This window comes from Grampus griseus (genome assembly GCF_964374135.1).
Source record: "Grampus griseus genome assembly, chromosome: 5".
In the NCBI taxonomy this organism is placed as follows: Eukaryota; Metazoa; Chordata; class Mammalia; order Artiodactyla; family Delphinidae; genus Grampus; species Grampus griseus.
The window spans coordinates 84,465,825-84,489,429 of NC_138998.1; the positions used below are offsets into that span (position 1 = coordinate 84,465,825).

Below are 23,605 nucleotides of genomic sequence, written 5' to 3' on the forward strand. Positions count from 1 at the left end.
CCAGTGGGCCACATCCCATGTTTCACAAGGCATAGCTACGAGATGGAAGACAGCACAATCTATGACAGGAGAAGAAATAAACCTTTGTTGCATAAAACCACTGAGGTTTTGAAATTACTCTCATCTAACAACTTTAGCATTCTTTACTCTAGAACCTTAATGGATATCAGTTTAGTCGCAAATGGGAAGTGGAAAATGAGCAGAGGGGGGAGAGCATTTTCAATTTCAGGCCTTCAGGAAAGGTTTTTCTGGATAAGTGGGTTTGAAACTGGGCCTCCTAGAATATGTGCACGTGTAAGAGCCGGAGGGCACTACAGAGGGTGACGCTGACCTGGTGGGAAAGTTCTGTTTGGAGGGTGGTACATCAAGCAGATGCTTATCTGGAAAGTGGTCTCCTAACCTTTCTGATTTTGCTCTATCCTGAGAAAAATACTCTGGGCAAATCTCCCAGAATATCCTAATACATGCATATTTATTTATAAATTAAATGCACAATACTGCCAAACTAAAATTTAAGAGTAGGTAGAAGTGAAACCACATTTTTTAATGACTTGTTAATCATGATTGTTTTCTAATATCATGAAGCTAATACCGTAAGGCAGAAAGTCTATTTAGGATTAGATTCATCACTAATGATATGGATGTAATCTCTTTCAAATGGTCTGCTTGAATGTTAATTAATTTGTTCACTTCTCATCAGATGTGATTCCATTATTATTGTTTCTACCTCCTAATGTGACTTGAAAAGGGTCAGCTCTGCTGTTTTCATCCTGTTTGCATGTGCTGGATTCTCAGCACACTCTTCAACCCAATTTCTTTGCAGCAATCTTTTTAAGCTACTTGTCCTTTTGTGAGAGTTAATTTAGTTAAAACTAAATAACATAATCTACAAATCCACTTAACAGAGAACAAGAAAACTGGGGAGTGAATGATCAAGCGAGTGAGGTCCCCACTGTCAAGCCCTCCGAGAAACGCAGATCTCTCTGTTGCAACACGTCATTGCCCGACATACAGACTAAAGACTGTCAACCCCAGTATTAAATATTAGGAAAGCTGAATTTCTTTCCTATTCCTTTTGTAGATAGAAATAAACCATAAGAGAATCTCTAATATTTTCTTCCAGTGCCCCAATGGAATATCTTATATTTCCCCTTTGGAGCCCCCAGCTTAGAGACCATTCTAGAGGAATGAAAAGAGACAAGGGAGGAAACTGAGATTGGGTCATGCCGTGGAAGACTAGGAAAAGGAGTCTGAAATTAACACCATAGACAGAGGGGAACTGTTGGTGGTTTGAGAAGGGAATATATAAGCAGGGAGGCATTCTGGGGAGATTAGCTAAACCTGGGCTAATTCACACTGAACTCCATTTATAACAAGCTGCTTAACAACATGGACAGAGTTTATTTCTTCTGAGGTAGGTAGACCCCTTTACCATCCAGGCAAGGGGAAAGGAAGAGTCTGGACACAGCATCTTAGTTAGCTCTGGGGAGGAATCCCCCCAGAGAGAAGCCCCCTCTGCCTTCGAGTAAAGAGAAGGTCTGGTCTCTTGATTTGCCCACTAGACAAATCTAATCCTCTCCCCCGCCTCCACCACTTGAGGAAAAAGTTACTAGGGAGTCTTATTTCTTCGTCATATATACCTCTTCCTGAAAATGGCCTCATCTCCTTAAAGAGATTTTTTTTTTTAGATCTACCTTTAAAGAGAGAAAGGTGAGAAAAAAAAACCCCACAAACCTTGTTGCTAAACTGGCAAAAAGAGAGAAAAGAAAAACCACTTCCTTTCTTCTGCACTCGCTTCTCAATCCCCCCACCCCATTCCATATAAATTCAACTTGACAACCCTGCTAATTGGATAAGCGCAGCTTCCACACTCCTAGAAGGCCAGTCTCTTTTCTTTTTTTTTGTCTTCGGAGGGCTCAAAACAGGGTGATTGTGCTGTTCTTTAACACGAATTCCATCTGCTTTATTTCTCTCTCCCCATTCACCGCTCCTCCTGAATATTTATGAGGCCTTCCCCCCTTCCCTGCCCCTTCCCACTCCGCCTCTACCGCCTTCCTCCGCAACCCCCTCCCCTCTCCTCTCCCTTCTCTCAGAGCAGCACAAAAACCTTCCAAATGGCCCCCCCTCCTCGCTTTAGATAAACACAGGCAGTGTCAAGTGTGAGGAGTAGGGGGAGGTAGGGAGGAGGCTCAACTGCCAATCACGCCCCCGGCCTTCAATGAGGCCCAGGGGCCTCCCCTAATCTGCTGCATGCCTGCCATATGGGGGCTGTGTTGCCCAGGGAAACACTAACAGGCAGAACGGAGCTTAATAGAGTCCATATTCATTGTAATGCAGTGAGATAGCTCGAGGCACCACTGCCACTTCGGTCCAGTTTCATTCTTCTGTTTGCTTCTTTCTTTCTGTTTTTCCTCTCTTTTCTTTACTTCTTATTTTCAAAAGGACCAGGTCCCTAGAGAGCTCTAATCTGGAGAAGTCTGGGCTGGCAGAAAGGCAGGACTGTGGGGTAAGGAGTGAGGAAGGTGAGGTGATGCTGAGACGGGGGGGCTTGGAGTTGGCGGGGAGAGGTGACGAGTGGGAACTTCTTGGGCAGCAGAGCGGGGAGAGCAGCACAGCACCTGCGCGGGGGCCGCGGCACGTGGAGCCGCAGGTGTGCGCGGCCTGTGCACGTGTGGAGAGACGGTGTGGCAGGTGGGCAGGTCCATCGGGGCCTTGGCGCACACAAGCCTTCAGAGCTATTCAGCCCGCTATGCTTAGATATCCCAACCCTTACCTACCTACCCCCAACACCCACCCCAGTCAACTGAAGGGCATTCAAGCCAGCAACACCTACCTCCCGTAGGTGTCGGGCCTGTGGTCAATTCCTAGCTCTCCACAGTTGCATGGAAAAAGTCACAGGTTTTGCAATGAGATGAAACTACTTCAGAAATACATCCCTGTAGGGGCAGAGGACCCACCGGCCTGCCAAGCTGGGGCCCTCTTTCTCCTCAGGCTGCTCTGTCACAGCCAAACTAAGGGCATATGGGGCTCCTCTGAGTTGATGGAGTGGGTTGTCTAGCAGATGAAGCCTTGTCATGAATATATATGATGTAAGGGAGACTTAGGGCTCCCTGAAGTCAGAGGTGATCTTTCCCCAGGGACAAAAAGGGAAGGAGGGGAGAGACGTGGGGAGGGAACAGAGTACATTTCTCCCAACTTCTCAGAAAAAATAAAATTGGTAACCAAGCTATGATAGAATTCCTAAAGAATAATCAGTTTTGTAAGTTGTGAAACATAGTTTTGTGTTCTGTGACTGTTAAAAAAAAAAAAATCACAAGTTTAAAATCAAGACAGAAGATAAAAACGAAGAAAAACTATAAAAGCGTTCACATACTCTCCTACAGCTGAAACTTTAATCCCACGGTCTGGTACACAGGAAGAACTCAGTAAATGGTTGCTGAAGGAATGAACCATGTACACACTCCTATAGGTGTACTATTGCTGACCAAGAACTTGAAACTCTTTACCCAACTGACGACTACAATCAGTGTTCTGGCCCCCGGCAGAGTGGTGCTAGCGCCTATTACACGGGCCTTTTGCCTCGCCCAGTGCCGGAGTCAGGCAGGCTAGGTCAGATAAAACTGCTCAAACCGAGGCAGATTCTGGTGCTTGCTGTGGTTTGGTTTTTGTCCTCCAAGCTTGCTCTATTCTACTTTCCTTGCTCTTCCCCGACTGAAATGCATCTTGAATCTGTGGTTTCCTAAGCTCAGCCCCCGGGGCCGGAGGGGAGGGGAGAGGAGGGGTGGGGGAGGGCAAGACTGTAGGAGAGTATATAAAAGTGCTCATAATTTTTCTTTGCTTTTATCCTGATTTTAAGGCCCTATATCCCAGCACCCCTTCAGGAAAGGCTACAGTGGATATTTCGAGAGCCAGGTACAATTTCAATTCCTAGTTCTAAAACCAAAATAGCATTTGGGTACCTGAAATGCTACCCAGAAGTCTATCTCGGCGTCATATCCATTTACATCTATTAGGGAACCACAAAGGCCTGAAGACCCCAAACCAGAGTAGGTGAAGACACACAACGGACCAGGGCCTGAAAGGACTCTGGACACTTACGATCCCTGCAGAGCAGCCTTCCCCTCCAACTTCTGTGTTTGTAATACCACATATTGCGTGTGTTACCGAGAAGTGTGTGGGGTGACCTGGGGGGAGACCACGAAGGAGCAAGTGGGAACACCTGGGGCTCCGGTACAAACCAGTGCTGGAGCGCTCTGGGAGCTCAGCAGAGCAGCCAAGCTCTTCCCAGCCCTCCCGGCAGTGGGCACTTTGGTCAGTAATCTCACCACGGATGTGTGTGATGTGGCGACAGCCAGAATGGCAGCTCTGAAGGAAAGCAGGGACAGCTTCTCTGGTCCAGACCAAATACCTGCTTTTCATTTCACTGCTCAGAGGACACCCGCTAATGACCTGCTTCTACAAACACAGACAAACCCATCTACTCCTGCCCAGTCTTCCCTAAAACTATGTAAAGATTCACCATCCGCTCAGCTGCCCAACCCGGGACTCATCCTTGTCTCCTGGCTCCCTCTCATTCTCCACCCCAGTATCAGATGGGTCGCGTGGACTCTAACTCTGGCAGGAGCAACCAGAGAAACACAATGCAAGCCACATAGAGTATTTAAAATTTTCTAGTAGTTGCACTGAAAAATCAAGTGGAGATCATTTTAGTAATATCTTTTTTAACACAATATATCAAAAAATACTATCATTTCAACATATACTCGATATAAAAATCATTAATAAAGTTTTATATTTTGTTTTATACTAGGTCTACTAAATCTAGTGTGTATTTTCTATTTACTACACGTCCCAGCACAGACTAGCCACATTTCAGGCACTCAGTAGCCACATGTGTTAGTGGCTACTGTAGCAGACGGTGCATGTCGAGGGCCTTCAAACTGGCTCCCTGATTCTCCTCTCCCCAACTAATAAGCCTCCACAAGGTCACCTACCTTCTTTCTAGAATATCAAGCTCAACCGAACAGTAAAGATGACAAATGAGCAGCTACCATTCACTGAGCAATGCCTCCTATAGGCCGGCATCCATCATTTGCCTAATTTGATATAATTCTCACAATGGCCCTGTAAGGTAGGTGTACGACCAACCCATTTTATAAATGAGGAAATTAAAGCTCAGAGTGATTAAATATTTTGTCCAAGATCACACAGATGGTAAACCCCAGAGTCAGGATTTGAACGAGGTCTGGCTGACACTAAAAACCCTGGCTCGGGCTTCCCTGGTGGTGCAGTGGTTGAGAGTCCACCAGCCGATGCAGAGGACACGGGTTCGTGACCCGGTCCGGGAAGATCCCACATGCCGCAGAGCGGCTAGGCCCATGAGACATGGCCGCTGAGCCTGCGCGTCTGGAGCCTGTGCTCTGCATCGGGAGAGGCCACAACAGTGAGAGGCCCGCGTACCGCAAAAAAAAACAAAAAACAAAAAAAAACCCTTGGCTCTTTTCACTCTACCACACTGCTTTAAGTTACGGCAGAAAAATCAGTGGACTATTATGCAGCCATTAAAAGTAATAATTAGAAAGAGCAAGCAGCAACATGAAAAACGTTTAAAGGATATTAAGGAAAAAAGCAGATCGCATTTTGTAAAAAGCATGTAAACAGTTGGGTAAGGCCTGGAAGGAAATAGGAAACAAATAAAAGCAGCTGATTTGATAATGTGAAGGAATTGGGAGTGATTTTTTTCCCCTTTTGAGGTCAGTTAAAAACAAACAAGCAAAAGAGTTAATAGACTCACCTTTGATAGCTCCCCAAACAAGTATGATCAAATAAGGTTCAAACTTCTTCACACAACCTTCCAGGCTCTGTATTAACTGGGCTGCAGCCAACCTTCCCCTTGTCTTCCTCCCACGAGCCCTAAGTCCCGGGCAAGCTGCTTTTTCACACCTTCCTTCTCCCAGAACCATCTTCTGCTTCTCCCTTTCTTATCCTTCGAAACTTACCTCCAGCGTCACTGTATAATGCCTCCAGTGATTATTCCTCATCCCACATTCCACAGCGCCGTGCACACCAACTGCAACATTTCCACGATGATTTATGCCTGTCTATAATATGCCTCTTTTCCCAGACTCTAAACTCCCTGAAGGCAAGGAGGCGTCCACTTCATCTCAGTAACCCTAGCACCTAGAAAAGTCAATGTCTGCTGAACTAAAGGGTCTATTTGGATTAGAAATTTGGGATTGGGAAGGAATGTTACTCTGACCCGTGGGCCTATAAGAGGAACGCATGCAGACACACTTATCAGTGGTGGAAACAAAGGGTTTTTCTAGGGGGAAATGACTAACTGTGGCCTTTATTTTTCAAACCCAAATGGCCCTTAGATGAGTTGGCAGCCCTTGGGGAAGGCCAAGCTGCCTGACAGAAGTCAGTGCCTCTGCAGATGCTCCTATGGCTTGAGGTTTCATTCAAGAACCTTCTTTGTTTTCCTTCTTGTCTCTTCTCCCAAAACAAACACCCAAATAAGCTTGAGACTTCGGGCTTCCTGCAGCCACTGAACTGCAGGGAACCTCATCTAAGATGATACCGTGATTGGCTATCATCTAGCCAGCGACAGCATGGCCCTGAGCTTGAGGCCAGGGTGGAAGAAGGCAGGCAGAGAGGGATGGGAGGAGAAGGAAGAAAGCTGTACGTGAGAAAGAGGACAAGTTCAGGCCTGAAGAGAGAGCGTGGGGAGGGGAGTAGGGACGAGAGCACTAAATATGCCGAAAGCACCTACTCTGTGCCGAGCCCAGGGCTGGGGGTGGACACACATGGTCCACTTTTCACCATCACAGCCCAGGGAGTGTTATCGTCCCCTTTACAGATGGGGAAAGAGGTTATTAAAACACTCTGTGATGCTTTACCACGTAAGGATTTTAGGGCTCATCTCAAATTTGTATTACAGACATAGCTTCTCTACTAAGTGACAACATTGAAACTCTGCAGGATCAGGTACTGAAATACCATGAGCCTTGGGTTTGGATAAGAGCTCTGCCACTTCTACCTTTGGTAGAAGGTGACTTTGGGTAAATTACTTAGTCTTTGACCCTCAGTTTACTCTCTGTGAAAATGCGAATGATAATACCCCCTTTGCTGAGCTGCTAATAAGAGTTAAGGAGATTACGTGTGAAGGCAGCCTGGCACATAGCAGTGAGGGGGGACAGGTGTCGTGGAACTTTTCTACTGAAAGCCGTTCACTGCAGGTCTAATTTCATACTGTGGCACTGGTGGGCTTTGAGATTAATGGCCTTTAAGACTTAAGGACTTGTTGCATTTGAACAACTCCACACAGATGGGCTATCCTCTCTTTGCTCATTGCTCCTCATAAGCTGTACCCAATTAAGCAATGGCCTGATTTTGCTGCCCTACAACACATGCATCAGAAGTTCAAGAAAGATTCTTTGCCGAAAAAAAGCAGTTAACACCTACACTGTATACAGTGTTTTACAGAACCTCACAACAGCCCAGTGGGACAGGAGATCCCTGGGTGGTACTACAGTGTTCCCAAGTTTGTGGCAAGACAATTGCCAGTCTCTCAATCTCCACCCAACACGAGTCAACATTTATATCACTTAAGCTAATAACCTCTCCCACCATCCCACCCTGTTTATGCCCTCTCTCTGCACTCTCTTGATGATGATAATGATAATTTCTCCGTAGTGTCTCTACTTGCTTGGAGAGAAAGGGGAAAGATCCCTGTCAGACAGTAGGTCATCTGGACAAGAAGTTATGGAGAAGTGTTTATAGGAAGGAAAACACACCCCCAAGCCCTCTCTGACCCACCCCCCCGCCCCCAGCCCCAGTAAGGAGCTCACCTCCGACCACATCGGTGAGCTCACAAAGCCACAACAGACCACCTGCTCTTTTTACACCTACCTGTTTCTAATTACAGCCTATGGCCAGGGCTATAGCCACACAGGTAAACAACGAAGTAAAATGGTTAACAGTGACTGGAGAGGAAACAGGAGCATTCAATTCCAAGGCTTCTGGTGCACACAGCTGATGAGAGGTCCAGTGTGAAAGGAATTAATCCGAGTGTGGGTAGACAGCACGAACACAGTACATAGGCAAACCAGTCCCAGGACCTGAACAGCACTTAAGACGGACCTTAACAGCTTAAGTCCTATCTCTTAGGACAAAGAATTTTGGACAGTGAGCCATGAGTGAACACAAACCTTGCCAGAAGAGTAGGACAGACAAGGGTGCTCTGCTTAGCGATCACGGTGAGTGGAGCAGACAAAACAGCTGGCAACCCCAAAGTCACTCCTGATGAGCGGTACAAGCCCCTGGGTGGGCTCAGGGCAGAATTCAGGTCAGTCCAGCAAAACCACACTTAGCACCCACTAGGTGCCACACACTGAATGGAGGGTGGAGGGGACATAGAGAAAAGTAGGCAGTGTCCCATCCTTAAAGAACCTGGGACCTAGTCAACCTTTGCTGTGACACCATCTTTCTATTACACCCAATGCAGCATGGCCTCAAGAAAAGATCAAAGATAGACTGGATTTTACAAAGTACAGGCAAAGAACCAGAACCACTAGCAAAGGCATCAGAGGCATGACAAAAGAAATGTGGCATACATTTGAGTGCACGCACACACACGCACACTTGTACACTCGGGCCCTGCTCAGCACAGAAGGTCAGTCCTCCAAGTCAGTCCTCTTCACAAGTTCTAAAAGAAGCCTCCTTTCCATCATCCACATTCATTCCTACTAGAGTCCCGGGAGAGTCATCAAAGTACATCACTTAAGGTAGGTAAGAGGCTTAGAGCTAATGGAAGCCTATGAGGACTGCTGAAGCCTCTGCTTTGTCACTGTCACTTCTCACACTGTGTTGTACCTTATTTATATACAAGTCTCTCCTGGACACATAATAGACACTCAGTGAATGTTTGCTAAGCTGTAAAGACCTACCTCCAAGATCTCTTCCAGGCCTGACTCTATTTGGTCCTTGGAGTTTGGATCCGGTGAACCCCCAGGGCTGCTTCTGATGCAAAGCAGAGCTTGAGCAGGGGAAGGTGATGCATGGGTGTCTGAGATCTCCGTCCCTATCGCCCTGCCTCTGGGGAGCCCAATGGGGTTCTTATTCAGGGGAAAAGACAAGCAGGACACAGGGCTTCCCTTCACAGCGCCGGAGCATGACGTGGGTGAGGGCAGGCTTGCCAAGGAGGAGACGGGGGAGAGTGTGGGGAGAAGCAGGCGCCCAGGAAAACTCGCTTCCCTTCGCTAGGCAAGCTCCCAGCACCCACTCTACGTCAGGCAGCAGTTGGGCCACCAGCTCTTGTCCCCTGGAATCCTGCACTTCCCCCGTGGAAGCGCCGTCACGCTAATTACTTATGGTCTGCCTGACCGCTGGACCAAACGCTCAGGGATCAGGAACGGTGGTGATCTTATTACAGGGGCATCTCGAGTGTGTAACACGGTTCGAGGTATTCAGCAAACACCCGTTGAGTGAACGAATTACAACCCAAAACACAAAAGTGAAAGGTCATGGCAGAGAAGAGAGAGAACTGTAGTCACATAGTCAAGAGGGAGCTTTTTCTTAGGAGGGGAGGCTGGGCCTTTAGGAAGTTTGGGGGTTGAAAAGACTGATTTACTCTGTTAGGCAACATAATTACCACCAATTCCAATTAAGCTGTCACCTGCAGTCATTTTCTGTGCCCCTTCCTCATGATGACTAAGCAACCAACGGCACCAGGCCCATACCCACACCCTCCCCAGGATTCAAAACCGGTCTCCGGCTCCGTGACCCAGCGTGAATGAGGGTCAGGCTGCCACTTCCTGACCTGTGCACTCCTGGGGCCGATTCAAGCAAATGCTGGGCTAAACCAGCCCCAACTCCAACTCGTGGGCACACTCACACCTCAACCCCTAACACACACACACACCCCCCCCCAACCCTTGACAGGCTCTTGCACGCTGGCAGGAAATCTGAAGCACTTAAATGAAAAGCTAAGCCAGCGGCACAATGGCTGAACTGCTACGTCGGGGCCAAGGCGGGGTCACAAGCTGCCTCTCTAGCTGGCGTCTGACCTGACTGCACTGGGACACAGACAGTGTCTCTCCTAGACTTTCCTTCAAGCACGAAACCCTTACCCGGACATTTAGGAGGAACCACTTTGACGCAGGACAGTAACATCTCTCACACAAGCACGTTGAAGGAGACACAGATCACATCAGCAAATTATCTGAACAACGACTGGTTCAAAGCAGTTGTTCAATAAATGACAGCAACTTATTCAATTTGAGTCACTTCCTTTAGGGTTACTTGTAGAAGTACCTTCATTAGTCTGATCCTTGTTACAGATTTATCCCTAATATTTCAACAAAAGAGGTTTAAGAATAGGTAAATAGCTCAGGGGTCAGACGCCTCCACCCAGGCTCTCCAGGCATCCTGCTCTGGGCATGTACACGCACTACCTCTAAGACAGACAAACAACACACACACACACACACACACACAGAGGCATGCGTATGCACATGTGCTCACACAGCAAACAACTCCAGCTCTCCAGCTCCAGCTGGGAAGTATGCTTTAGAATCATGACAGTTTACTTTTTTCCTATCTGACCTCATGCAAACCGACTTTCTCCACCTCTCTGACCCCCAAATATACACATTCAGTCCCCGACCCACCCCCAATCTTCCTCACTTAGAAAGCTCTTTTAAACCATCTAAAACTTAAAATAAATACCAATTTGGAAACCCGAAGCATGCGCCAGTCCGTCCGTCTGTCCCCACCTTCTGCTGGAAGCCTCCGACCCCAACTCCCGGCAGCCCTCCCCAACTTGGGAAGCCCAGTGGCCTCCATGCGGGGCTGGCACACGCAGAGAAAACAAACACATGGAATCCTGCCAGCTGGGTCAGGCACCACTATTTATAGCAGAGCGAAGTGTGGGGAATCGGAGGCGTGATGAAGGGTGTGGGGCGGAGGGGGTAGGGATAATTCCAGCCGCTCCGCCCAGGCTCCACAGCTGCAGAGGATCCCTGCTGATGTTCTGCCGGCCCAGGTGCAACCCATCCTGTGTGACTAATACCTTTGCTGTGCTGGAGCCTCCCAGGGTAGAGGGCCTGTTATCTTGCTCGTTACTGTAGCCCCAGCATCTATCTCTAGAAGCACAGTAAGTATTTGTTAATTAAATGAATAGATGAGCTTTTTTTCTTCCTGCCTACCCCACCAGGCTGCAGATGGAGGAGCTGGAGTGGGTGGAGGGGAGGTGAGTGAGGAATGCCTAAAACAGCCTTCTAAAAATCTATCAGTTGTTAAAATGTGCTAGCCAAAAGAATGTAGGGAAATGCTCTGTTAAGAAAAGCAAATTAGGTTTCCTTAGTGCAGGCCTTTTCAGAGCCTTTAATGGGCTGTTATTATTGTGAATCACCAAAAGGTGGGTAGAGTATGCACTGAAGGCTGAACTCACTCAACCACAGGCCTGGACTTATTTGACCACAGGCCTGGACTGACTTGACCACACTACTCTTTTTTCTCAGAGTACCATTAGTGAGGAGAATTTCATCAAATACACTTTGGGAAATGTTGGCCTAAGAGGTTCCTGGAGAATATCCCAAAAACAACTTGTAAAACAGCAACCCATGTTTGTAATTTTAAAAAATTACATGTGAATATGTGGTGTACAGTTATTTGGATTGTCATAGGATAAGGTCAGGAGACACTTAAATGTTAACATCAGTTATGGTGAAGAGCAGGAAATTTGCACTTTTTATACTAAACATTTCAGAAATATTCCAAGTGAGTGTGTAGTTTTTGTAATTAAAAAGGTAAATTAAAAAAAAAATCTATCCCCAAATATTATCATGTCATCGCTGAAATTTTATCTTCCCATAGGCCCAGGGCCTCATTTCCTAACAACTCCTTGGGCTACAAAATGTTGCTCTTTGCTCCATGATCACATCTAAAGTGTTTCCTGTGTCTATATCCAACAGTCAACTCCTTCGGCTTATAAAGAACCCCCTCCCCTAATTCCAGGATTCTGTTGCGTCCACACAATGTGGACAAGTATTTTGGAAAAAATGAAAACACATTTAATATTCTTTTAGCAACCTTTACTAATCTGAAATTACTTTGTTTAGTTAATTGTATAAAATATGCACCAAGCACTTCGTTTGCTGCAATTACCATGTTGGGCATATTAACATTTAAGGACTGCCTTTTTTTCCTGCTAAATCACTAATTTCCTAACTTAACTGATTAGTAAATGTAATTAAAAGTCATTCCGATTTAGTGAATGTAACACACCAGGTTTTGTTGTAATATGAGATTAAGGCAAATATTTAGAATTGGAAGAAATATTCCATCTTAGCATAAAAGAGAGTATGTGACCATTTGCTGAGTTACTGTGTGTGAGATGATGTGCACATATTATCTTGTCTAACCTCTAAGTAACTCTGTGAAGGAGGTAGTATTGTCATCTCCATTTTACAGATGCAGCAGTTGAGGCTTAGAGAGGTTAAACATCTTACTCAAGTAAAGGATTCAAAGCCAGGGTTACCTGCTTCCCCTGCCTGCTGGTCTTGGTGTCCTTGGTAGATTTAAGCAGACAAACTGAAAAAGGAAACTGAGGAAGGCTGAAAAAAACCGAAATCAGCCTGGGTTGGAGTCATGCATTAGCCACCATGTTTCGGGAGGGACTGGTTCGTCAGGTCCCACAATGCACTCTGTAGCCAACTCATGAGGATGCTCAGTCCCCCACCCCAGCGGGAGTCAGCCCTGAGTGAGCACCTCAATCCCATCCACGAGTTGGCCGCGGCCCTCTGAGTCTGGATCCACGTAATATGCACCAACATGTAGTGAGAGACAATAAATTCTTCCATTTCTTAATCTGACCTCTCTCATCTTCCTTCTGGTCTTACGTAAGCATAAGACTGGAGGTTCCCAACGCTGGCTGCATGGAACAAATATCCGGGGACACTAAGACACGTCAACGCCTGGGCAGCACCTCAGGCAAATTCACTTAGAGCCTGTGGAAGTGGGGCCCAGGTATCAGCATTTCCAAAACCCTTTCCTGGAAACTGTAATGTGCAGCCAGGGTTGAGAACCCCTGGAGTCTCCGCCATGGATTTGTGGGTCATTCTGACAGAGAAGGTCTGCCAGAGATGCCTTGGTTGCACGGGATGCCACGGTTGGAATTGCGAGTTTTGCATAAAGATGTTCCCTGCTCTAGTATTTTTAGTGAAATTCTTGCCATTTTTAAAGCTATTTTCTTTTATTCCACAAATTGAATATCTTAATACACTTTAACGAATAAAACATTTTCTCAAAGTTTCTCTCAGATATCCCCAGATATTTTCTGGACTTTCATATTACTAGTTTTCTCTTCTTCACACGGAAATAAAAACCCAAGAAGAGAAACCACCGTCGCAAACAGCACCTACTTTGGGGGCCGAGACGGCTTCCGGAGTAGCAAAGGTGACACGTAAACAGGTCCCTGGGCCACAGTCACCCCTGCTGGGGCACCACCACTTCTGGGGGCAGACAGCTTAGCAGGAGACCGAAGTTTTCCAAGCATATGCACATTTTAGCGTTTGCACATGAAAACCTGATGTGCCCTCAGTGATTCCCTTAACAAGTTGAGAACAGTCTCAGGGCCTCACAGACCACCAGGAAGTAGAACAGGTGTTGGCTGTCCAGGGGTCCCACATCCACTTAACACCAGATTGCGCCAGTGGGCTTTGGCTCCCCTGGAACTGGCTTTTTGACATCCCAAAGGGTTAACAGCTCAGCCTCTAGCTTCCGGCCTTCCCTTCCCCAAGAAGTGGATTTTCAGTTTGGTCCCTGCCGGGGTGGAAGCAGCGCCTCACCCCAACCTTAGAGACTTGGGTCCCGCCTAGCCCCTCCCCACCTGCGGCCCTCCCACTCCAGGAATGAAGCTGCCGCTACCCAGCGTATACCAAGACTGGTTTCATCTCCTTCCAAATCCATTTTGTGTCTTAACTTCTGTCAAGGATAAAAAATAAAACGCTCACACACACATCACGCGTGTATGCGAGGACAGAGCTCCAAGTTTAAACTGAAAAAGACCAGGCAGGGAAGGGAGGGGCAGGTCGCTGATCAAAGTCGGGGCCTGGAGACTTCCCTGGGGTCTGTGTGGGCCCTAGCACACCCTGCCTGAGGCCCCTGCTGGCTACACCCAGGGTCAGACCTGAGCCGGTGTTTGCAGCATCTCCCCTCCTGTCCCTCCAACACCCATTTCATACCACTCCAAACGCTGTCCAGGGGGCCACAGAGCAGCCGAGCTGCCCAGCACTCCACAGGCTGGAAGCAGACTCTGGTCCTCACACTTGGAGGAGCCCGTTCCTTGCCAACTCCAAAATGAAAATAAAAACAGTGCTTGGAATGACACGCGGGTCCTGGTGGCATAGGCGGCTTGCGGACTGCTTCTGGCCACCCAGAAAAATGGGTCTGGAGCTGGAGCCTCTGTTCTTAGACCCCTGTCCCCCCATACCCGGGTCTGCAGACACCTGAATCTGGGCACCAGGCAGAGAGCAGCTCTGACCCAGCTCTCTCCTGTCATCTCTTGCTGCTGACTTCTTCCTTCTTGGCCAAACCAGGAGCCCCTGCATTGCAGAACGATCACGCCTAACCTTTCACCCATTCAGGATCCCCCAGAGTTCAGATAATGGCCCTTTACTCAACTCTAAACCCCATCAGCTGCCCCTTTTCCTCCCCAAATGGTGAACTAAGTACTCACATCACTTACACCTGTCCATTCTGACGCATACAATCCTTTGCCTTCCAAGTCAATAAACACCTATTGAACACTCATTCAACATGAAGCTCTGTGGACCCGAAGATAAAGTCCAAGCTTTCTCTAAGAGCTCAGCATCTGGTAAAGGAGACACACAGAAACACCTCAGAGCAGCGTGGAGCAACTGAGAATCAAACCCGAGGGCCCTGGGCTGGGGTTCTTTCTTTTCCATGCCCCTGTTAGGAGGGCACGGGAAGACTGGATCACACACTTCTTTTGGAAAAAGTACCCTTGTGGCGTTCATCCTTGTCCTATCTGCACACAGAGCAGAGTAATGAAAACAAAGTGTTTTTTTTGTTTGTTTTGCGCTACGCGGGCCTCTCACTGTTGTGGCCTCTCCCGTTGCGGAGCACAGGCTCCGGACGCGCAGGCTCAGCGGCCATGGCTCACGGGCCCAGCCGCTCCGCGGCATGTGGGATCTTCCCAGACCGGGGCACGAACCCGTGTCCCCTGCATCGGCAGGCGGACTCTCAACCACTGTGCCACCAGGGAAGCCCTAAAGGGTTATTTTTTAATACATCACAAGGTATTTATAAACTCAGCGTTTCTGAGATGTTTCCCCCCAAAATCAGGGGGAAAAAGTCCCATCCAAATGCTTTGTCAGATGATGTATTTATCTTTTGGTTTAGCAAACGTGGTCCCTGCTCCTCGACACACACTGCCTGGCTGCACCTACAGAAGCCGGTCCAGGATTCTCCCACAGGACCTCCTGGGGGGACAGCATGTGAGGAGGTGACTCAGGAATGAAGGCTGCATCTGGCAGGGAACATGGGTCTCACCCTCCCATGTTCAGCAGTCTCTATCCGTAGCCTCTGCAGGCAAACTGTGACAAGGGCCAAGGCCTCCCATGTGTTGACGGTCAGTCATCAGACACAGCCTTCCAGATGCTGGAGCGAGACCCAGGAAGACAAGAGGGTGCAGGGCACACCACCCTGATTCCACAATTAACGACAAAAGCAAGGACGGCTTGCCTGTAGACGGTACTTCTCTGAAGAGTTTAAGGAGCATTCAACACTCCACTGCATTAGTGCTCACAGTCTCGGTGACACACCTGGGACAAGTACTATTAGTCTCCACTTACACAGGGTACAAGTCAGAAGAACCACTGAATGGCAGCCCAAGAGCTCTCAGCAAGTCCCTGAACAGGATACAGATGGGAGGGTGGGCTAGGCAAAGAGCAAACCAGAGGACGAGGTGGTAAGGACTGGATGACCGGCATGGAGTTTCTACCGTCTGAGAGCTGACTTTCCAAGGAGGCCATGTCTTCTTTCTCCTTTTTACTGAACTCTGAGGCACCTGCCTGGTGTCCTTGGAAGTGAGGAGGTGCCAGCTGGCCTCAGCTCTTCGTTTACTCCACATAGAAGCAACAGAAGCTGGGGTCTCAGTCCCTGCTCCCCAGGGTCAGAACCCTCTTCACCTAGTACACCCCTTTCCTCTCAGCCCTGGAACGTTTCAGCCTGCTTCAACCAGATGGCCCACGTGACCCCCATCCACACGCACTTCCCTTTCCTCTAACTGGGGTCCAGAGTTGGAGCCCGGCTGGAGGAGGTCCTCCTTCTGCTCTAGTTATAAAATCCATCGTTATCCCTCATCCCCCGAGAGCCTCACTGTTTAATGACTGGTGACGGCACTGAATACTGGGGTTCCTGCCACACACACACACCAAGGAATCCTCGTTTGGGAGGCTGACTGAAGAAAGAAGCACTTCTTGGCAGGGAAAACGTTCTCACTCTCTTCGTGCCTGATCAGTCTTCCTGCTTAATGACCACAAAACAAGCCCTGAAGCTCAGTGCCTCCCAGGGCTCAGCACAGACACCACTGGGGCTGAGACAGCAACTCCGGCGGCTGAGGGAGCCGTGGCTGCCGCCAGATGCGGCGTGAAGGAGTGCTGCCTGCCCTGCCTGCCTGGGAGGCTCACTTCCCCGCCGCTTGTCCAAAGCTCCAGAGCAAGTAAACCAAACTAGCGAGGAGGAAGGCAAACGGCCCGGTGCTCCCGTCTGTCTACTTAAGAGCGTGACACAAGGTCTGCACAGCCGATACTTCCAGATGTGGAACCAAAACACAGGCAGCAACCGACAGTTTACCAGCCTGGGCTGAACTCCAGTAGCACCAGCGCCAGGCGTGTCCAGTGGATGACGACAGAGGAGCAGCACTGCAGACCCGTGGGATCTGGGCAGGTGGGTCTCAGCCCTGGCTGTGGGCTCCTCCGTTGTCAGTGCCTTGCACCCCAGCTGGATGTATGGTGTGAGGGGGCATGGCGTGGAGAAGGCCATGTTTAAAACTGGAGGAGAATGCAGGGGACGCGGGTTCGTGCCCCGGTCCAGGAAGATCCCAAATGCCGCGGAGCGGCTGGGCCCGTGAGCCATGGCCGCTGAGCCTGCGCGTCCAGAGCCTGTGCTCTGCAACGGGAGAGGCCACAGCAGTGAGAGGCCCGCATACCGCAAAAAAAAAAAAAAACACGAAAACAAAAACTGGAGGAGATTGCTAAGTGAAAGGAGCCAACCTGGAAAGACTATATATACTGTATGATTCCAACTACATGACCTTCTGGAAAAGACAAAATTACAAACACTGTAAAAAGAGCAGTGGTTGCCGGGGATTGGGAGAGGGAAGGAAGGAGGGCCAAATAGGTGGAACACAGGGGATTTTTAGGCAGCGAAACTATTATTCTGTCTGATACTATAGTAATGGTGGATGTGTATCATTACGCATTGGTCAAAACCACAGGCTGTATAATGCAAAAAATAAGTCTTAATGTAAACTATGGACTTTAATTAATAATGATGTGTCAACATTGACTCATCAATTCTAACAAACGCATTACACCAACGTAAGATGTTGGTAATTCGGGAAATTGGTAGGGGTGGAGGGGTATGCGTTAACTCCCTGTAATTTTCACTTAATTTTTTTCTATAATCCTAAAACTGCTTTTTAAAAAAGCCTATTAATTTCTTTCTAAGTTAAAAAAAACCTGGAGAAGAAGGTTTGGACTATTCCCCAGCTCCCTGAGATGCTGTAGGTGTTGGGTCTGGGGATCTTGGTAGTGTAATTTCTCAGGCACGTTTGTTGTCAGCAGGAGACCTCTTGGGATATTTGCCCCTATTTTTACTCTTCCTTAGCTTCTAAATCTAGAACCAAGCTAGAAATGACTGAGATGCAATTTGAAGTCAGATCTATCCCCCTCTGGGCAGACATCCAAACCTCCTATTCCTTGTATTTCAGGCTGTCAACTCTCCAATCACAGAGAAAATTTCTGTCACCTGTGTGCCTACCATGGGGCCTGACTCCACCAGGCCCCCATATGTAGGGAACTGAACTAGTCTCAAGTTCCTCCCGTGCTCCTCACGTCCCAGATGCAACAGAACTCTCATTCAACTGTGCAAAGAGAAGGGAGCAGTGGATGGCCAGGCACACTTAGGAAATTCCAGATGAACAACTAGACTATAAACTTTTGATGGAGTGAGGATGCCCTGGGCTTCTCTGCAGCTCCCAGCCTGGCCTAGCACAGTGCTGGACACAAAGTCCATGCTCAGTAAACTCCTCTTGAGTGATGCAGGAGGGCCAGAGAGGCATCCATTCTCACCCTCCGCTTACAGATGGAACAGTGGCACAACGGCACATCCACGGACATTCCTGAAGTCAGTCACCTTGAGGAAGACAGAGGAGCTGAGCTACTTCTGCTGCGGCCTAGCACACTGCTTTCCGGCTTTTCTAAAACAGACACCCTCATAGTATTAGAATTCCCTGCCCCTCTCTCCCACATTCCCCCCGTATACATATACCCAGAATGCATTTTTCTTATATAAATCCTTAGGTGATGATTTCATTCTGTTTGAAACTCTTATTATACTCATTTTGACATTCAGGAAAGACCTGTAGACTAGTAAAAAGAAAAATCGAGTACCAATTACATCCCAGAGTCTACTCCAGGCACTGGGGAGGTGGTGAGGTGCAACATGAAGTCCCTGACCCCGTGGATCTCTCCTTCTAGAGGATAAGCAGGCAATAACAAGTAGATGAGATGAGATGAGATGAACAAGTAGAAATACGTCAGGAGGTGTAACGTTGAGAAAGAACAGATTAGGTTGAAGGAAGAGAGAATGACGGTGGGAGTGTGATTTAATAAAGGGCAGTCCAGTGAGGGTGGCCACGAAGCAGACACCTGAATGAAGTGAGGGAGGGGCTGTGCAGCTGTCGGGGAAGTACCTTCCAGGCAGTGGGCGAAGTCCCGGAAGGGAGGCTGTCCTGCTTAGGCAGAGGAGCAGCAAGGAGGCCACTGAGGCTGTGGAGCGGACAGGGGAGGTGAGGGCACTGACAGTGTGTGGCATTTTCTCTGCATGAAAGCAAACCACGCACAGTGTTGAGCAGAGAACTGACCTCGCCTGGCTCCTCTTTTGGAAGCTGACGCTGACTTCTCCATGGAGAACAGACTGTGGGCAGGGAGGTCAGGGCTGGGTGGAGGCAGGGAGAACACTTGGGAAGCTACTGCAATAGACCAGGTAAGAAATGCTGCTGGAAGACAAGGATGGTGGCAAGTTGCAGGATTCTGAGTACATCTTAAAAATAAAGCCAACATCATTGGCCAGCTTAAAGTGGAGTATGAGAGAAAGAACAGAGTCCAAGGTGACTCTCGGGTTTGGGGCCTAACCAGTAGAATGGAATATGCTGCAGCAGGGAGGAAGCAGAGGAGAAAGCTGGGCGGGAGCTGCCTTCCCAGGGACCGGGCCTAAAGACTGGTACCTACGGGGGCACCTGGGGCAAACCTTGCCCCACTGTGGACTCCTCTCTTTCCCCATCTTCTCATTCCCTGAGCCAGCGGGGGGTTCCATCAGTGCAGCCTTCCACCTACTCCTCTTTCCAGCTGCCCAATCCCCTGATAACTCTCCTTCCAGTCCGTTTTTCTTTCCTTTCTTTTCCTATTAACGGCCACCTTCTCCTGAATGTTCACAATGCATTTTGTGCGCTTTATATGCAGTATCTTGCTTTCTCTCTGCAACAACTTTAAGAAACTAGGGTTTCAGAGTGGAGGTGACTAGCCCAGGGTCATACGCCTACCACCTGGCAAAGCTACGTTCAAATCCAGGCCTGTCTGGTTCCAAAGCCCGCCCTTAACCAGGATGCCACACCATCTCCAACCTGGAAGTGGCCCCAGAGACATGGCTCCCTCCTGCAACAACCGTCTTTCTCCAGCACTTCCCCCTTTTTCTAATAAGATTCACTCCAAACCTCTGCTCTCTCAGACGAGGTCACCCCAACTCTCCTCAGACCTCTCTCAGGAACAGTGCGAACCAGGATCCTCTTGCCACGAGAGCTTTTCTTCTCTCAAGTCCTGCCAGACCCTGAGGCCTTCACTGTCTCTTCCCACAAGAGAGGGAAAAGTAGCTTATCTGGCAATAGGACGTAACTGCCTTCAGTTCAGGCCTCTGCTCTTAGAAAACAAACACAATCACAGAAGCAGATGCAGCCCTTGTGCCTAGACTCTGACCTCTGGCCAGTTCCCTCAAATGTCTTATCTCCCAACTCATCTTGGGTGAGCACAGATGCCAGAGGCTTTTGAGGTGGGCAGGAACCTTCTGCATCAAAAGTGTTCCCTTGTGCCATGTCTCTGCATCCACATAGTGCCCTGAAAAGGCAGCTTGCGAGGATGGGGAAAGAGAGGCTCAGAGAGTTTCCATGATTTCCTCTGGGTTACCCAACTAGTTGGTCACATAATTATATCTTAAACCCAGGTATCCTATACCCACCCCGCCACACACACACACAAAGCCAGAACATCCTGGCTTCAGGCTTTCCACAATTTTTAAAGAAAAACAAGGAACTGAGGGCAACTCCATGCTCATGGCAGCCAAATCTGCCCACTCTCTGAAGCCAGCTGGGAGACTCGGTTTTGCTCTGCAGGTAACGGCCCGTAGCATTCTTTCTGCTGGCTGCCCTGTATTTGCCTGGAAGGTACCATCTCCTGTCAGTTACCTGTCTGTCGAAGTTGCTACTTCCTTCCCCAGGGTATTTTTCTGCACAAGCTACCACTTCTCCTGACCAGGAAAAGCACCTGCTGGGCAGAACGCCTTCTCCCCCCTCACCCTGCCGAGGCTCAGAGGACCCTGAGCAGACTTGCAGAGGCCCAAGGAGCACGTGGATTCAGCTGGCACCTGTAGTGGGAGCAGAGACTCAGACAGCCAGTTCAGATGATGTCCCAGGGCGAGCGAAAGCCGGGAGACACGTTCCAAGAGGAGACCCAAGATAGAGGCAGCTTTCAGCACTGCCTACGAAGTCAGACATCATCTGGGCCTCAGGACCCAGCCTCCCTCAGGCTGCTGCTGTGGAACCACTCAAAACCTTCCGGCTATGGCCCCAGTTTTCAATTCATGTCTCTTAAGGCAAGTCTCATAAAGGCCGCCACCTGCCCCTTGCACTCTGTTAGTTGCAAAAGAAACAGTTCTCCCAAGCTAAGGGGGCTCTCCTTAGAGAGACTGAGAGGGGAGATTGTCTGGATACCTTTTTTTTCTCAAAGCCTGAGTTTTGGAGTCAGCAGCCCTGCCATGAAATCTTGGTAAGCTGCCACTTACCAGCTGTGAGACCAGAACAAGTCCCTACAATTATTTAGGCTTCAGCTCTCTTATCTGCCCAACAGGATCATGCTGCCCATCTTCACAGGACTGCTGGGGGGTTGCAGGGACAGTGCTCACAGGGCTTAGCGCAGGGCCTGGCACACAGTAGGTCTCGCTAAATGGCAGCTCTCGTTCTCCCCGTCATCAGAAGGACGACGGAGGCACGTGCAGCTGCCTCTTTGGCACTGGGATCTGCCGGTCTCGGCCTTCTCGGCCTGCCCTTCAGGTCCACAGCTGATTCCCTGAGAGGGTAAGGGAATGAAGGGCACGGGAACGTCCGTGACGGAGGGCACCTGCTGCTCACGGGTGCTCACCCTCTTGAGGGAGAATCACCACATACATTGTAAGGCTTGGTTTGTAAAATCAGGGGAACAAAAATGAACTCCATCACAATACTGCTTTCAGCAACCTGTTCTGTCCTTTTCAGGCACACTCGGGACCTTTGTGGTGTTTCAGTGACGGGGTTGGCTGCCAACCTTCTTGTTCCCCTTTGGTGAGGAGAGCTGAGCTCCCCACCCCTCCCATTGTTGAAGACCACCCAGTGAAACGCGCTGGCAAGCTGCCACCGTCCAGGCAGGCGAGAGCCGGGCCTGACGACCCAGCCACCATCTCTGCAACAGAAGGCTACAGAACGACAGGCACCTGACTGCGGGGCTTTCACCTGGAGCCGACGCGGCCTTCACGACGGCCAGACCACCAGCGCTGTCCAGAAAGGGCTGCAGGCGATTGCTTGGAAGGCCTGTGCATTGCAAGAGACATTAGATTCTAACCCTTGGCTATAACACAGCAGATTTTTATGTAACTTGTTCACTACAAGACATCCGTTCATAACGACACAAGTAAACAGCCGTGAATTTCCGTCACTTTACGTGGTCTCACTTGCAAAAGTGGGTACTGTGCTGACTGACTGCGTGATGAAATCCCTCACGCGGGCGCAAGTACGTAAAAAAGGACAAGGTACCGTGACACCTCTGTGGGACGACAGTCATCAGGCAGAAAAGCAGAGAGCCAAGTCGGGGGGTGGCGGGGGAGATGCTCTATGAAGCAATTAAGAGCAGCCTCTGCTTCCACAGAAAAGTAAGAAACCCAGAACCCCCCAATTTTCCTCTCCAATTAACTGTGACCCATACCTAACAGACCTGCTGGGATTGCAATGTTAGGTAAGTTCAGACTAGTCAAGGCACTTGGCTGGGACTATTCTGGAAAAATATTGGCAGGCCGGGAGACCTGCGGAGTGCTCTCTTCGAGAGTCCAATTCCAGCCCAGCCTCCAAGGCCAACCAGTTCTACACACCCTTCTCCTCTTACCTGTAGCTCCCATCCTGTGCGACAGCCACCTCGTAGCAGCCAAGGAGGTTCCTGGGCAACTGGAGAGCCCAGCAACTTTTACTTGCCCCTAAAATAAATGTCTTCTCACTTGTTACTCTGGGAATAATTTCAGAGCCAGGCAAACCTACCCCAGACAGCAGAACAAAGGGCAAATGGAATTTAAAAGTGAAAAGCTGAATTCAGGCATGTGTTTCTAGCATTCTCAGCTAAAATCTGACCTGGCTGAGAAAGAAAAGATCACAAATTTCTCCTTTTTCCCTTGAAAGCTATTCAGTAACTGCTTTTAGAAACTTGTCGAAGACTCGCATTTCTGAGGTTCTGTATTTAATGCAGAGATTCCAGTTTGTTTGGTTTTTTTTGCGGTACGCGGGCCTCTCCCGTTGCGGAGCACAGGCTCCTGACGCGCAGGCTCAGCGGCCATGGCTCAGGGGCCCAGCCGCTCTGCGGCATGTGCGATCTTCCCGGACCGGGGCACGAACCGTGTCCCCTGCATCTGCAGGCGGACTCTCAACCACTGCGCCACCAGGGAAGCCCCTCCAGTTTTTAACTTTACTAAAATTAAAAAAAATCACTCTGAACTTGAAATCTCCTGTCTTAATACTTAATACTTCAGTCTATCATCTGCTTAGGAAAAGTACGTTTGCAGGGAGAAAATAATGAACAACATACGGGCAGAGGTAAAAGAACGTTTCAGTCCTGCCAGCCCCATCGCTGCCTCTAGGACTTAGCCTGAGAGGCTCCCAGGCTCTCCTCCTTCCAGGAGCCTTTCTTCATGACCCAGTCCAAGCACTTTCACACTGGAGTTTGCATTGCCGTGCCCTGCATGTCCCCTCCCCTCAGTGATGGAATTCTGGAAGGCGTGGGCTCCGGTA

At 49.0% G+C, this 23,605-nt stretch overlaps 1 protein-coding gene across 3 annotated transcripts in view; it reads right to left on the reverse strand.

The window, feature by feature from the left end:
* BOC (BOC cell adhesion associated, oncogene regulated) overlaps positions 1-23,605 on the reverse strand; it is a 75,797-nt gene that overhangs the window by 46,825 nt on the left and 5,367 nt on the right. The gene's annotated exons all lie outside the window — the stretch shown is intronic.